The sequence below is a fragment of the Trachypithecus francoisi genome, unplaced genomic scaffold (assembly GCF_009764315.1).
Source record: "Trachypithecus francoisi isolate TF-2019V2 unplaced genomic scaffold, Tfra_2.0 Lachesis_group0, whole genome shotgun sequence".
Classification (NCBI taxonomy): Eukaryota; Metazoa; Chordata; class Mammalia; order Primates; family Cercopithecidae; genus Trachypithecus; species Trachypithecus francoisi.
In genome coordinates this window covers 78,762,859-78,777,582 of record NW_022681453.1, presented here as the reverse complement: position 1 = coordinate 78,777,582, position 14,724 = coordinate 78,762,859, and the positions used below count along the sequence as shown (strand labels likewise).

Here is a 14,724-nt window from a genome sequence, read left to right as displayed (position 1 = left end):
CAAAATGTGGTGGAGATACCCTTTGGAGTATTTCAGTGTCCAGAGAGCAGTGTAATCCCCCAGAAATGGCTTGTTTTGTAAGCAAATGTAAAGCAACCTCTGGATACTCCCAGGAACATTTTGGAGGTGGAGCCTCTCCAAAGTAGAGACAAGGGCCAATGAAATCTGAGTTATTAACATTGCCATGACTATAGAAGTGTTTCCATGCCCAGGAGGCTGGGAAGAATCAGGTGTCATGTATATGCATATTTTAAACAGAAAGCTGAGAAAGGAAGAAAGAAGAAAGGCAGTTTCTAAGAATTAGGATAGATAGATTGCATCCTTGCAACAGATAAAAGGACTTCTAAGGGAGGTATACTGCAACTACAAAGACACAAGGCTTAGTAACTTCATATTATAATCTAATATATGCAGAGCATATAGTATACCATCTTAGTATACAGAGATCCTGCATTATATTTGATTTCTATTGATGTAACACATTACAACAAACTTAGCTGCTTAAAACAACAAAAAATTATTAAATTACAGTTCTGGAGATCAGAAGTCCAAAATCAGTGTCAGTGGGTGAACATCAAGGTGTTGGCAGGCCTGCATGCCTTATGCAGACCCTAGGAGAGAATCTGGTCTCTTGCCTTCTGCAGCTTCTGGACCCTGACTATGTTCTCTGGCTCACAGACCCTCCTCAATCTTAAAAACCAGCTGGGTAGCATCTTCTCTTTTCTCTGACCTCTACTTCTGTGTTTACATTGTCTCTCTCCAATTTTGATCCTCCTGCCTCCCTCTTATAAGGATGCTTGTGATTATAATACATTGGCTGACCCAGATAATTTTGAATAATCTTCCTATCTCAAGATCATTAATTATATCTGCAAATTCTCTTTTACCATGTAAGACAACATATTCACACATTCTGAGGATTAGGACTTAAACACTGTTGGAATGGGGAGTGTATTAGTCTGTTTTCACGTTGCTGATAAAGACATACCCAAGACTGCACAATTTACAGAAGAAAATGGTTTAATGGACTTAAACAGTTCCACATGGCTGGGGAAGCCTCACAATCATGACATAAGGCAAGGAGGAGCAAGTCACATCTTACATGGATGGCAGCAGGCAAAGAGAGCTTGTGCAGAGAAACTCTCCCTAATAAAACATCAGATCTTGTGAGACTTATTCCCTATCAAGAGAACAGCGTGGGAAAGACTTGCCCCCATGATTCAATTACCTCCCACTGGGTTCCTCCCACAACATGTGGGGATTCAAGATGAGATTTGGATGGAGACACAGCCAAACCATATCAGGGACGTCGTTTATTCAGCTACCACATGCATATACAGGAGCCATGAATTTATACCCCATAACAAATTATTTCCTTTTCCATTTTTTCCTCATCCCCAGTGTGTAAATTTTCTTGTTCATTGCCTTAATTTCTTTTGCTTTAAATACTCGGAATTTCAAGTGAAAGCCCCCTTTAAAAATCCCACCTCTGATTTAATTTTTAGATCAGTGATTTATTAGATAGGGGTTTATTTGTTTTTACTGGTATACAATAAAGGATATTATTACTGAATTATGAAATGCTGTAAGATCCATCTATTTCAACTCAAGGAGTACACAACTATGTGACTCCTGCTGATAAGCCAAGGCTTTACAGTTTTCATGATGACTCTTTCTTTCCACTGTGGTTTCCCTGTATCATTTCTTTCTGAATATAATAACATCATCATCATTGATTATAATTACACCTAATCTACCAGCTGGTGATTATTTTTCCCTCTTCATTTCTGATTCCTTATTTTTTTTTCTGCAACACTGAACAAGTTTAAATTAACCTTCCTATTTACTATATGTTTACGTTTTAAAACAGTCTTCATTTTACAAAGCCTCTATCTTTTTTTTTAAAACCCTGCTTTCTTGGGGACATATATAAAACTAAAGAACTTAAAAATTGTCAAGTTTCTGCTGTGCAAATCTCATTCTAGCACTACAGCTTCTGTTCAAACAAATCACAAGTGTTTCTATCCTGCACATCCCAAAAGAGCTAGACAAAAGAAATCCTCTGTTTAGTAACCTGGCCTTGTTTCATGAGCTTTTTTCAAAGGACCACATCCTAATCTGCTAACACTAAGGTAACTACATAACATTACAGTGGATGGAAATCTGTCCAATTACACATTTTCACAGGCCTGCTATTAAGTTTCAAATAATTGCTCAATTCTTGCATAACACGAGCTATTAACATAGCTTATCATGTAGCATGCCAGTATTGAATTTCCATCTAAGGGGTTATTTAATAATGGCATTGAAATAAAAAAATGAAATCTCTAGACCCTGAGCAATATCACTGCTTTTACATGCTCTACAGTCTGTAATAGGCTATTAGATAATAGATAGTAATGTATTCTGGAGGAACAGGTCCATTGACAATGAATAAAGGGCATGATTTTATTCTTGCTTCACAAAGAATGATGTCTGTATCTTTTGTAAAAGAATTATTGTCTTCAAAAGCTTTCAGACTTATATCATTTTGCAGCTGGCATATACCTCTAGTTCTGGACATCTTAAGAAAGAGAGCCAGAAACATTCTAGAATATATACAAAAATATCTCAGAACATGGATGTTTTGAAATGTTAAAATCATGAAGAATTGTAAGTTAATATTATTAACATCTTACATGTCTAATGAAGAATAATGAAGAAAGGAACTATTTCTTGAATGTCAGTTACAAGATTTAGAGTATATAATTTTAAAACATATTTCCTACTAATAAAACAAATATTCACAATACAAATGTTTTAAATGTTTAATGTTATATATATATATGTTTTTGTGTATGTCTCTAAGTTACTCAAGAATTTAATACCAGGACAATTTCTGTAGAAATATTAATACATTTTTACTATGTTTTAAATGCTCAAAAATAAATACATTAATAATTCTCAAAGAATTCTCAAAGAAGTTCACTCTGATTTTTCTGTGATTAACACTCGAGGGCAGTGCGTATGGAATTATTCACATCTCCAAGAGCCAGAGCCATCAGAACCTAAGCCAAGCACACTCCATTTCCGCGCCTCACTCACCCTGTAGCTCTTTACCATAAGAGGCAATTTGAAAACAGACACTTTGCTTTTGTTTAAATATCATAATGTACTCTCAAGTTACTATGGTGATACCCCCGGGACTTGTAAGGATTTAAAAGTGGCATGAGCTTCCTGTGTATGTTCATCATTTAAAATGCTTATCTGATAAAAGACAAGTCATTAAACATATTCAAAAATTTAAGAATTTAAAGTATTGAGTTAAAAGAAAAAAAAAAAACAGTATAGAAACTTTTCATGCCCTTTACAGATATCAAAGAGATTTTAAGTGTGATACTCCCCTTTGATTTGCAAAAATCATTTGAATGCTAAATATTGAATCTCACTACAGCTTAGCCATATCTTTTAGTTTACGCTAGTATAGGACAAACTGCCTTTGACAATTTGAAGCAACATAATGAGTATTGTAGGTTCATGTTTTTTAACAGATTCTGAAGAAGAAACAGAAAGAAACTAAAAGATAAAAGAACTATTTTGATTATTTGGAGACAGACCATTGTGGCCATCAGAACATTGTCCACTAGTTTGAGAATTAACCTCATTAAAAAACAAAGATATATTGCAGCAATTGTTTTAAAACAAAAGAGAGGTCTCTTTTATTAAAGCATCACATAGGCTACAAAATAAGAAAACTGATTGACCAAGAAGAGAGGATCTGTCTGAATTTTAAAAAGAAAATTAAGCACAGGATCACGGTTTGCCCATCTATCACAGCAAAAGTTATTTTAGCAAAGTAATGAAGACAATGACCTTGTTTCCATGCAAAACCTGCATTGAGTTACTTTGCAAATTCAGTCAGCTCCATTAACAGCAACAACTTCAAAAAGTGTGAAAATATATTCAGTGAGCTTCTTGAAGTTGGCTTATCTATCTTACACATAAATGGTGTATTTGGTTTGGAAGTATCATCACACATATTATGGATGCAAGGACAGAGTAAAAGCAGTTTTCAAAGAAAGTTAGAAATAAAGATCGATGTGTTCTCTCACAGTTTTAGCCTAGAGCTGAGATGTCCTAAAGATTCTGTGATACAGAATTTGTTTCAAGGTATTCTATTTATATGAAAGATGAGGAAATATTAACATCCTTTTCTGTTTTAGGGGGTAGTACCTAAATAAAATGTATTAATATCACAATCAGGAAACTCACTGTGAAGGTTCATTTCAAGTATAGAGAACTAACTTTGAATATATGTACATGTATTTATATGTCACTCATCACGTGATATATCACATGCATTCATAATAGAAAACTTTTATTAACTTTATTCACAGAGGTGAGATTTTTAATTGTTGTTTTTTAATACAGTGAGACAGTTGTATCCCTCTGCTGTTAGAAGTGGCAGTTGGCACAGACCTAATTCTGGGTGCTAATCCCAGCATAGTACAATTTGTTTCATTATGTGGGAAATAGTTATTTCGCCTCTCTAGGTTTTAATTTTTTTTCTGTGTGAAACAAGTTTAGCAGCGTGTTTCTTAAAAAAAAGAAATCGGAATTTTCTGTTCGTTTATGAAACTCATAGCCAATAACCACTGTGAACATCTATGACATAAGTTGATATCCCTGGAGGGTTTTGTTTGGTTGTTTAACTAAAGAAAGAAAGATGCTGTTGGTTTTTGGTTTTGCTGTATTTCACCCCACCCCACAGAGAGGCAACAGAAGGGAGAGGAAGGAAAGCTGAGTTTTCCCTCATCCTCACCACCTTCCTCTGTCTTACTTTACCAGGTTTGTGTGACTAATTTGAAGCTCTAAAGAAATTAGAGGTAAATATCTAGCAGCTGAATAAGATCTGTTCATAAAATGCTGTGAGAATCTACTTCCCTTAGGATGTGCCACTTGACGGCTCTTCTATGGTGAGAGGGAGATTTCATCATCTTAACAGCAGTACCCCAACATGAGCTTCACCCTCAAAAAGATACTCATACCTTCCACTGCAGACCTCAGTACATCAGGAGCAGGCAGGCGTGGAGAGACAGCCATGCCACATGGAAGAACATTCCTTGAAAAATGCCTGAAGAATGATGTCCTGCTGAAGAACACAGAAGAACACGTGTGGCCTGCGTTGTATTTTTATGGGGTGCTCCAAGGTAATCAGTTGTTAAGGGATGAACAAGAATGGACTAAGGTCTTGCATCAGGAGATAGGGAGCTAGTAGCCATTTTTTTTTATTACTTTAATGAAATCTCATTTGTACCCAGAGATTACTGCAACTTGCATACAATACAGATTATAATGTTATTCTCAATTGGCCATACAGACAGGTTTTGGAATACCTAAACAATGCCCTAAAACTGTCAGAACAGAGGAAATCTAGTCTGTAGAAAGTGCCACAGAGTGGAGGGCAAATTCATGCTCTTAAGAGTTTATTATCTAGTATGTGTAATGAAAAAAAGAGTCTTGGAGAGGAGCATGGAGACCTGAGCTATGGCTTTGAGTCTGTCATTATGTGAAATTAGAGCTGTCCCTTCCTCTCTGTAGGCCTCTTCCCAAATAGTCCAAGACCTTAGTTTCCTTCTATGTTAAGTGAGGAGCTGAGCTCAATGAAATGAAGGTACTCTTATTGCTCTAATTGTATTTTTGTAGTTGGATAGACAAAATCTTATAGAATAGAAAAGAATCTGATAGAATAGACAGAAAATAATAACCAACAGTGCAAAGCTGTATATGATGAAATGTTAAATTGTGTGCTGAGGACTAAGAGTATTTATAAAAGTTCAAATTAGCTTACCAAGTTGAGAGTTCTTTGAGGGCAGGGACAATGTCAAAGTTATCTTTCAATCACTGGTAGTTAACACTGCGCCTAGTACACAGAATCTATTTAATTAGACTCTTTTAATAATTCCAGTGAATAAATGACATTAAGATGCATGCAAAATTATTTGTGTTTTACCAAAATACATTGAAAAGCCTAAACTCAATAAAAACAAGATTAGTTGAAGATATTTTTCTTTAACAATGTTGAATATAGGCCCCAAATCTCTTCTGACTTGTAGGGTTTCATCTGAGAGGTCTGTTTGTTAGCCTGGTAGGATTCCCTATGTAGGTGACCTGCTCTTTCTTTCTAGCTGCATTTTACATTCTTTTTTTCATTTAAACATTAGAAAATCTGATGATTAGGTGTCTTAGGGATGATCTTCTTGTGTAGAATCTTGCAGCAGTTCTCTGTATTTCCTGAATTTGATTGCTGGTCTCTCTAACAAGCTTGGGGAAGTTGTCATGGATGTTATCTTAAAATACATTTTCTAAGTTGTTTGCTTTCTCACTCTTTCTTTCAGGGATGCCAGTGATTCATAGATTTGGCTTCTTTACATAATCCCATTAATATGGCATGGCAATCTCATGTTGAATTGTCATCTTCACTTGTCAAGGGAAGGGCCTGGTAAGAGGTGATTGAATCCTGGCTAGACATCCCCCTTGCTGTTTTCATGATGGTGGGTGAGTTCTCATGAGATTTAATTGTTTGAAAGTGTGTGTCCCATCCCCCTTCCCTCTCTGTCTCTCTTGTCTCCATGTGAAGAAAGTCCTTGCTTACTCTTTGCATACTGCCATGATTGTAACTTTCCTGAGGCCTCTGTGAGTCAGTTAAACTTATTGTTTTCATAAATTGTTCAGTCACAGGCAGTTCTTTATAGCAGTGTGAAAATGACTAATACAGAAAAATTGGTACCAGGAAATATAGGGCCTTGTTATCAAGATGCCTGGAAATGTGGAAGCAGCTTTGGAACTGGGTAATGGGTAGATGTTGGAACACTTTGAAGAGCTCAGAAGTTGACAGGAAGATATGCGAAAGTTTGGAACTTCCTAGAAACTTGTTGAATGGTTTTGGGCAAAATGCTGATAGTGGTATGAAAAATGAAATTCAGGCTGAGGTGATCTCAGTTGGAGATGAGGAACTTACTGGGAACTGGAGTAAGGTCAGTTTTGCTATGCTTTAGCAAAGGGACTGGAAGTATTCTGCCCCTCTTCTAGACATCTGTGGAACTTTGAACTTGAGAGGGATGATTTAGGGTATCTGGAAGAATAAATTTCTAAGCAGCAAAGTATTGAATATTTGGCCTGGCTGTTCCTATCAGTGTATAGTCATTTGAATCCACAAAGAAATAGTCTGAAATTAGAATTTATGTTTAAAAGAGAAGCAGAGCATAGAAGTTTGGGAAATTTTCAACCTGACCATGTGGTAGAAAAGAAAAACCCATTTTCTGGGGGGAAATTCAAGCCAGCTGTAGAAATGTGTATAAGTAAAAATAAGCCAAATATTAATAGCCACGATGATGGGAAAAATGTCTTCAGAGCATGTGAGAGAACTTCCTGGCAGGCCCTTCCATCACAAGCCTAGAAGCTCAGGAGGAAAAATTGGTTTCGTGGGCCAGGCTCAGGGCCCCTAGGGCTCTTTGCAGCCTCGGGACATGGCACCCTGTGTCTCAGATGGTCCAGCCATGGCTAGAAGTGGCCAAGGTACACCTAGGGCCATTGCTTTAGAGGGTGTGTGCTCTATGGATTGGTGGCTTTCATGTGGTGTTGGGCTTTCGGGTGTGCAGAAGGCAAGAGTTGAGGTTTGAAAGCCTCCATCTAGATTTCAGAGGATGTATGGAAATGCCTGGATGCCAGGCAGAAGTCTGCTGCAGGAGAAGAGCCCTCATGGAGAACTTTTACTAGGGCAGTGCAGAGGGGAAATGTGGGGTTGGAGCCCTAGCACAGTGTCCCCATGGGAAAGCTGTGAGAAGAGGGCCACTGTCCTCCAGACCCCAGAATGGTAAATCCACCAACACCTCACACTGTGTGCCTGGAAAAGCTGCAGGCACTCAATGCCAGCCACTGAAAGCAGCCATGAGGGCTGTACCCTGCAAAGCCAAAGACACAGAGTTGCCCAAAGCTTTGGGAGCCCACCCCTTGCATCAGCGTGCCCTCAATATGAGACATAGAAACAAAAGTGCTTATTTCAGAGCTTTAAATTTTAGTGACTGCCCTGCTAATTTTCAGACTTTCATGGGGCCTACAGTGCCTTTGTTTTGACCAATGTCTCCCCTTTGGAGTGAGAACATTTATCCAATGCAGGTAAGCCCATTGTATATTGGAAGTAACTAACTCGTTTTTTATTTTACAGGCTCATAGGCAGAAGGGACTTGCCTTGTCTAAGATGAGACTTTAGACTTGAACTTTTGAGTTAATGCTGGAATCAGTTAATACTTTAGGGGACTGTTGGGAAGGCATGATTGCATTTTGAAATTTGAGAAAGACATAAAAGTTTGGAAGTGCAGGGGCACTATAATATGGTCTGGCTCCATTTCCCCACCCAAATCTCATCTTGAATTGTATTCCCCATGTGTCAAGGGAAGGGCCTGGTGGGAGGTAATTGAATCAGGGTGGTTGGTGGACTTTCCCCTTGTTGTTCTCATGATAGAGAATGAGTTCTCAGGAGGCATGGTTGTTTGAAAGTGTGTGCACTTCCCTTTTTGCTCTTTCTCTCCTGCTCCACCATGGGAAGATACACTTTGCTTCCCCTTTGCCTTCCTCCATGACTGTAAGTTTCCCCAGTCATGTGGAACTGTGAGTCAATTAAACCTCTTTTCATAAGTTACCCAGTCTCTGGTAGTTCCTTATAGCACTGTGAGAATGATGAATACACCCACATTTTTTGGAGGTTTTGTTCCTTCCTTTTTATTATTTTTTCTTCGTTTTTGTCTGACTGTCTTATTTGAGAGATTCTTTCATCAACTTGGCTTATTCTGCTGTTAATACTTGTGATTCCACTGTGAAATTCTTGCATTGTGTTATTCAGCTCTGTTAGACCTGTTAGCTTCTATTTTACACAAACTATTTAGTCCCTCTGCCATTCTTAATAGAACTAGAAAAGGCTATTTTAAAATTCATATGGTACCCAAAAATAGCTTGAATAGCTAACAATGCAATCCTAACCAAAAAGAATAAAGCTGGAGGGATCACATTACTTGACTTCAAACTATATTACATGTCTATAGTAACCAAAACAAGATGGTACTGGTACAAAAACAGGTACATAGAGCAGTGGAACAGAATAGAGAGCCCAGAAACAAGGCTACACACCTACAACTATAAGATCTTTGACAAAGCTGGCAAAAACAAGCAATGGGAGAATGAATCCTTATTTAATAAATTGTACTGGGATAACTGGCTAGCCATATGCAGAAGATTAAAGCTGGACCTTCCTTATACCTTATAAAAAATTAAGATGGGCTAAAGATTTAAATGTGAAACTCAAAACTATAAAAACCCTGGAAGACAACCTAGGCAAGACCATCCTGCACATAGATATGGGCAAAGATTTCATGAAAAAGATACCAAAAACAATCACAAAAAAGCTAAAATTGACAATTGGGATGTAATTAAACTTAAGAGCTTCTGCACAGCAAAAAGAAACTACCAACAGGATAAACAGACTACCTACACAGAGGGAGAAATATTTTGCAAACTATGCATCTGACAAAGGCCTGATATATAGCACCTATAAGAAACTTAAACCAATGTAGAAGAGAAAAACAATACCATTGAAATGTGGACAAAACATAAATGGACACTTTTTAACAGTAGACATATATGCAGCCAACAAGCACATGAAAAAAAAGCTCAATATCAGTGGTTACTAGAGAAATGCAAATCAAATCCACGATGAGGTACCATCCCACACTTGTCAGATGGCTATTACTAAAAAGTCAAAATAACTGATGCTGGAGATGTTGTGGAGAAAAGGGAACACTTATACACTTTTGGAGTGTAGATTAGTTCAACCATTGTGGAAAGCATTGTGGCGATTTCTCAAAGAGCTAAAAGCAGAACTACTATTTGACCCAGGAATCCCATTACTGGATATATGCCCAGAGGAATATAAATCATTCTACTATGAAGACACATGCATGTGAATGTTCATTGCAGTCCTATTCACAATAGCAAATATATGGAAACAATCTAAAAACACATGAATAACAGATTGGATGAAGAAAATGTGGTACATATACACCAGGGAACACTATGCATCCATTAAAAATTGAGATCATATTTTTTGTGGAAACAAGGATGGAGCTGGAAACCACTATACTTAGCAAACTAATGCAAGAATAGAAAACCAAATACTGCATGTTCTCATTTATAAGTGGAAGCTGATTGATGAGAACTTACTGTGTTAGACCGTTTTCATCCTATTGATAAAGACAAACCTGAGACTGGGCAATTTACAAAAGAAAGTCTCTAGAAAGTTCCAAACATTCCCACATTTTCCTATCTTCTGAGCCCTCCAAACTGTTCCAACTCCCACCTGTTACCAAGTTCCAAAGTCATTTCCACATTTTTGGGTCTCTTTTTAGCAGTGCCCCACTCTACTGGTACCAATTTACTATATTAGTCCATTGCTGCAGATAAAGACATACCTGAGACTGGGCTGTTTGAAAGAGGTTTAATTGGACTCACAGTTCCACGTGGCTGGGGAAGCCTCATAATCATGGCAGAAGACAAGGAGAAGCAAATCATATCTTCCACGGATGGCATCAAGCAAAGAGAGAGCTTGTGCAGGAAAATTCCCCCTTAAACTAACCATCGGATCTCATGAGACTTACTATCACGAGAACAGCATGGGAAAGACCTGCCCCCACGATTCACTTACCTCCCACTGGGCCCCTCCCACAACAAGTGGAAATTCAAGATAAGATTTGAGTGAGGACACAGCCAAACTGTATCACTTGTGAACACAAAGAAGAAAACAATAGACACTGGAGTCTATTTCAGAGTAGAGGGTGGGAAGAAGGAAATAAATATAAAAGAAAACTATCGCATGCGAAGCCTCACACCTGGGTGATGTAATCTGTACAACAAAGCCCTGTGACACAAATTTACATATGTAACAAACGTTCACATGTACCCCTGAAACTAAAATAAAAGTAAAAAATAAAACCCAGGAAACATACATTAAGCACTTAACATATTCTAGGCACTGGGCTAAATATTTTTATGTAAGCTTAATGTTCACAGATTCCCCCTAAATTAGGTACTGTTGTTAATCCCTTTTAAATAAATGAGACAACTGAGACTAGAAAAAATTCAAAACCATGCCTTAATATGAAGACAATGATCTTTACACGTGTCTTGTTTTCTCATCCATGACGATGACTTTCACTCGATTTACACATACTTCCTACTACTGAATTGAATCCATGTACTCTGGATAAATTTCTCAACCATTCTCCATTGCAAATATTTCCCCTCAATGTAGCTCCTAGATTTAATCTATAACTGCATGGAGGCAGTTTATCACATTGCATGTAAACCCATATACACACGCAGTCCTATCCCTTGAACATGAACTTGATAAGAAAATATGACTAAATAAGAAAAAACAGTGTTTACTCATTTTCATGTTTCAGCACTTGCATTGCTGTAGCAACAAAAATAGAAAATGGTTTTTATTGTCACATTAATTAATTTCAATCTCTGCTTACCGAATGGATGACCTGCTTACTGAAAGGAAGATATCTCCTTAGCTGCAGTTGTAGCAGAATTTCCTTATAAGGAAAGAAATATAGACAATATTTGTCTGTCCCACTCTCCCTCTGAGAAAAAAGAATATATTTGCAGGTTGATTATACTTTTAATACAGAAAACTTGGCTTTAAAATTGGTCATGTTCTATAAATAATGGTATCCAAAAGCCATCTCTATTACAATTGAATCAAAAGTCCTCTAGAAATGGTCTTCCATAGGGAAATCTTTGGTAGAATGGTGAACGGAAAATAAGTGTTTTGGAATTATTTTATAAAGGCTGTAGTCTACAGATGTTTATCTAATTTGGCTTCATTTGTTCTTTTTATCGGAATTTTTCTTCTCATATGCATCTTTGTCAGATGACTTATGAAGGAGACAGTTAAAAATTTATTTTCTAAACGTTTGTCACGAATTTGTGTGCCTGTGGTAAATGAGTTTATCAATTCTAGGTCCTACCTATATCTCCATTAAGAAAAGTTGCCTAAATTTCTTCAGTGGCCACTTTAGTATGACCAAAACTATGCTAGTTTGCTAATAATATATAATTGAATATGTTTAAGTAAACCTCTTGCAATTACCAAGATCAGAAGCTAGGCTGATCTTTACTATCATTTCTCTGGACCACAGAATTTCCAGTTTATGTAGAGTCAAATATCCTACAGAGACCTTTGTTAAAGTGGCTGATCAGAAGAAAGCAATTAAAAATACATTAGGTAATGATAATCCCATGTTGATCTCTAGTTAATCTCATCTCTTTAAATTTCATATGAAATAAAATCACTCAACTAGTTTAAGTAAAGAAAGAATATAATTAAAATATGTTATAAACACCCTGACAAGGGTCTTGTAGGGCAGATATTCTTTTAACACAGAATAACATCCCTATGTTCCTAGGGATTATGTAGAATGTGTAAGTTTTCTAAAAATATACATTTTAATGCATAAAGTATTTATAAAATAAAATAGTAATATTCCCAAAAATACATATAGAGAATTTCAATTTTTAAGGTATGTGGACTAAGGAAATAATCAGAGATTATATATCCCAGTTAAGTACATATTATGTCTTCAATAGAGATCATGCTTTAGGAAGCTTAATTTTACAAATCCACTTACCTTTGTATCAATTTCACTTAAATGTCTTACAGATATATCAAATTCATTATATTCAAAGTGACTTTTGAAATTTCTCTTACACATTTCTTCTTCAATAACATGTTTTAAAATAATTTTAACTTTTATTTTACATGCAGAGAGTACATGTGCAGGTTTGTTATGTGGGTATATTGTGTGACACTCAGTATATGTGCAGATTGTATGATATGGGTATCAGTGATCCCATCACCCATGTAGTGACCATGGTGCCCAATAGGCAATTTTTCATCCCTTTCTCCTTGCCTGTCTCCCCACGTTTATTGTGGCTATTTTTATGTCAGTGACTACCCGTATTAGTATATTCCCATGATGTTAATAAAGACATACCCAGACTGGGTAATTTACAAAGGAAAGAGGTCTAATTGACTCACAGTTCAGCATGGCAGGGGAAGCCTCAGGAAACTTGCAATTATGGTGAAAGGAGAAACAAACACATCTTTCTTCATATGGCGGCAGGAGAGAGAAGGAGAGCCAAGTGAAGTGGGAAGCCCCTTATAAAATCATGAGATCACTATCATGACACCAGCATGGGGGAAATCACCCACAGGATTTAAATTATTTTTAGCTGGTCCTGCCCTTGACATGTGGGGATTATCACAATTCAAAATAAGATTTTGAGTGGAAATACAGACAAACTGTATCAGTACCCAATGTTTAGCTTCCACTTATAAAAAAGAACATGTGGTATTTGGTTTTCTGTTCTGGGGTTAATTTGCTTAGGATAATCACCTCCAGATGCATCCATGTTGCTGCAAAGAACATGATCTCATCTTTTTTATAGCTGTGTAGTATTCCATGGTGCATATGTAGCAGATTCTTTATCCAATGTACTGTGGCTGGGCACCTCAGTTGACTCCATGTCCTTGCTATTGTGAATGGTGCTGCAGTGAACATATGAACTGCATGTGTCTTTTTGGTAAAACAATTCATTTGTTTTCTTTTGGTATATATTCATTAATGGAATTGTTGCACTGAATGGTAGTTCTGTTTCACATTTTTTGAGAAATCTCCAAACTGCTTTCCATAGTGACTGAACCAATTTACATTCCCACCAACAGTATATAAGAGTTCCCTTTTCTTTACAGCCTTGCCAGCATCTGTTAATTTTTAACATTTTAATAATAGCCATCTGACTGGTGTGAGATAATATCTCATTGTGGTTTTGATTTGCATCTCTCTGATGATTTGTGATACTGAACATTGTTTCATATGTTTGTTGGCCACTTGTATGGCCAACATACAAGTTTTCTTTTCATAAGTGCCTGTTCATCTTTTGCTGACTTTCTAATGGGGTTATTTATTTTTGTTTGTTGAGTTATTTACGTTACCTATAGATCCTGGATATTAGACCTTTGTTGGATGTGTAGTTTGTAAATATTATTTCCCATTCTGTAGTTGGTCCGTTTACTCTGTTGGTAGTTTATTTTGCTGTGCTGGAACTCTTTAGTTTAATTAGATTTTCTTGTCCATATTTGTTTTGTTGCAATTGCTTTTGAGGATTTAGCCATAAAGCAAAGGCTAAGACTGTAAAAAATGGTATTTCCTAGGTTTTTCTGCTAGGATTTTTATCGTCTGAGATCTTGCATTTAAATCTTTAAATGATTTTGAGTTAGTTTTTGTGTGTAGTGAGATGGGGTCCAGCTTCTTTCTTCTGTGTATAGCTAGTCAGTTATTCTAGCACCATTTATTGAATAAGGAGTTCTTTCCCCATTACTTATTCTTGTCATCTTTGTCAAAGATCAGATAGTTTTAGGTGTGCAGCCTTATTTCAGGGTTCTTTATTCTGTTCCATTGGTCTATGTGTCTGTTCTTGTACCAGTACCATGCTGTTTTGGTTACTGTAGCCTTGTAGTATGGTTCGAAGTTGAGTAATGTCATGCTTCTGACTTTGTTCTTTTTGCTTAGGCTCCTTTTCAGTACCACATAAATTTTGGAATAGTGTTTTCTAATTCTGCAAAAC

General features: G+C 36.7%; 1 long non-coding RNA gene across 1 annotated transcript in view; it reads right to left on the bottom strand.

The window, feature by feature from the left end:
* Nucleotides 1–5,019: 5,019 nt before the first annotated feature.
* The window catches only part of LOC117083553, a 217,606-nt gene continuing 207,901 nt past the window's right edge, over nucleotides 5,020–14,724 (bottom strand). Inside the window, exon 3 of the long non-coding RNA XR_004437121.1 lies at nucleotides 5,020–5,131. This is a non-coding gene — a long non-coding RNA (uncharacterized LOC117083553). The remainder of the gene's footprint in view (nucleotides 5,132–14,724) is intronic.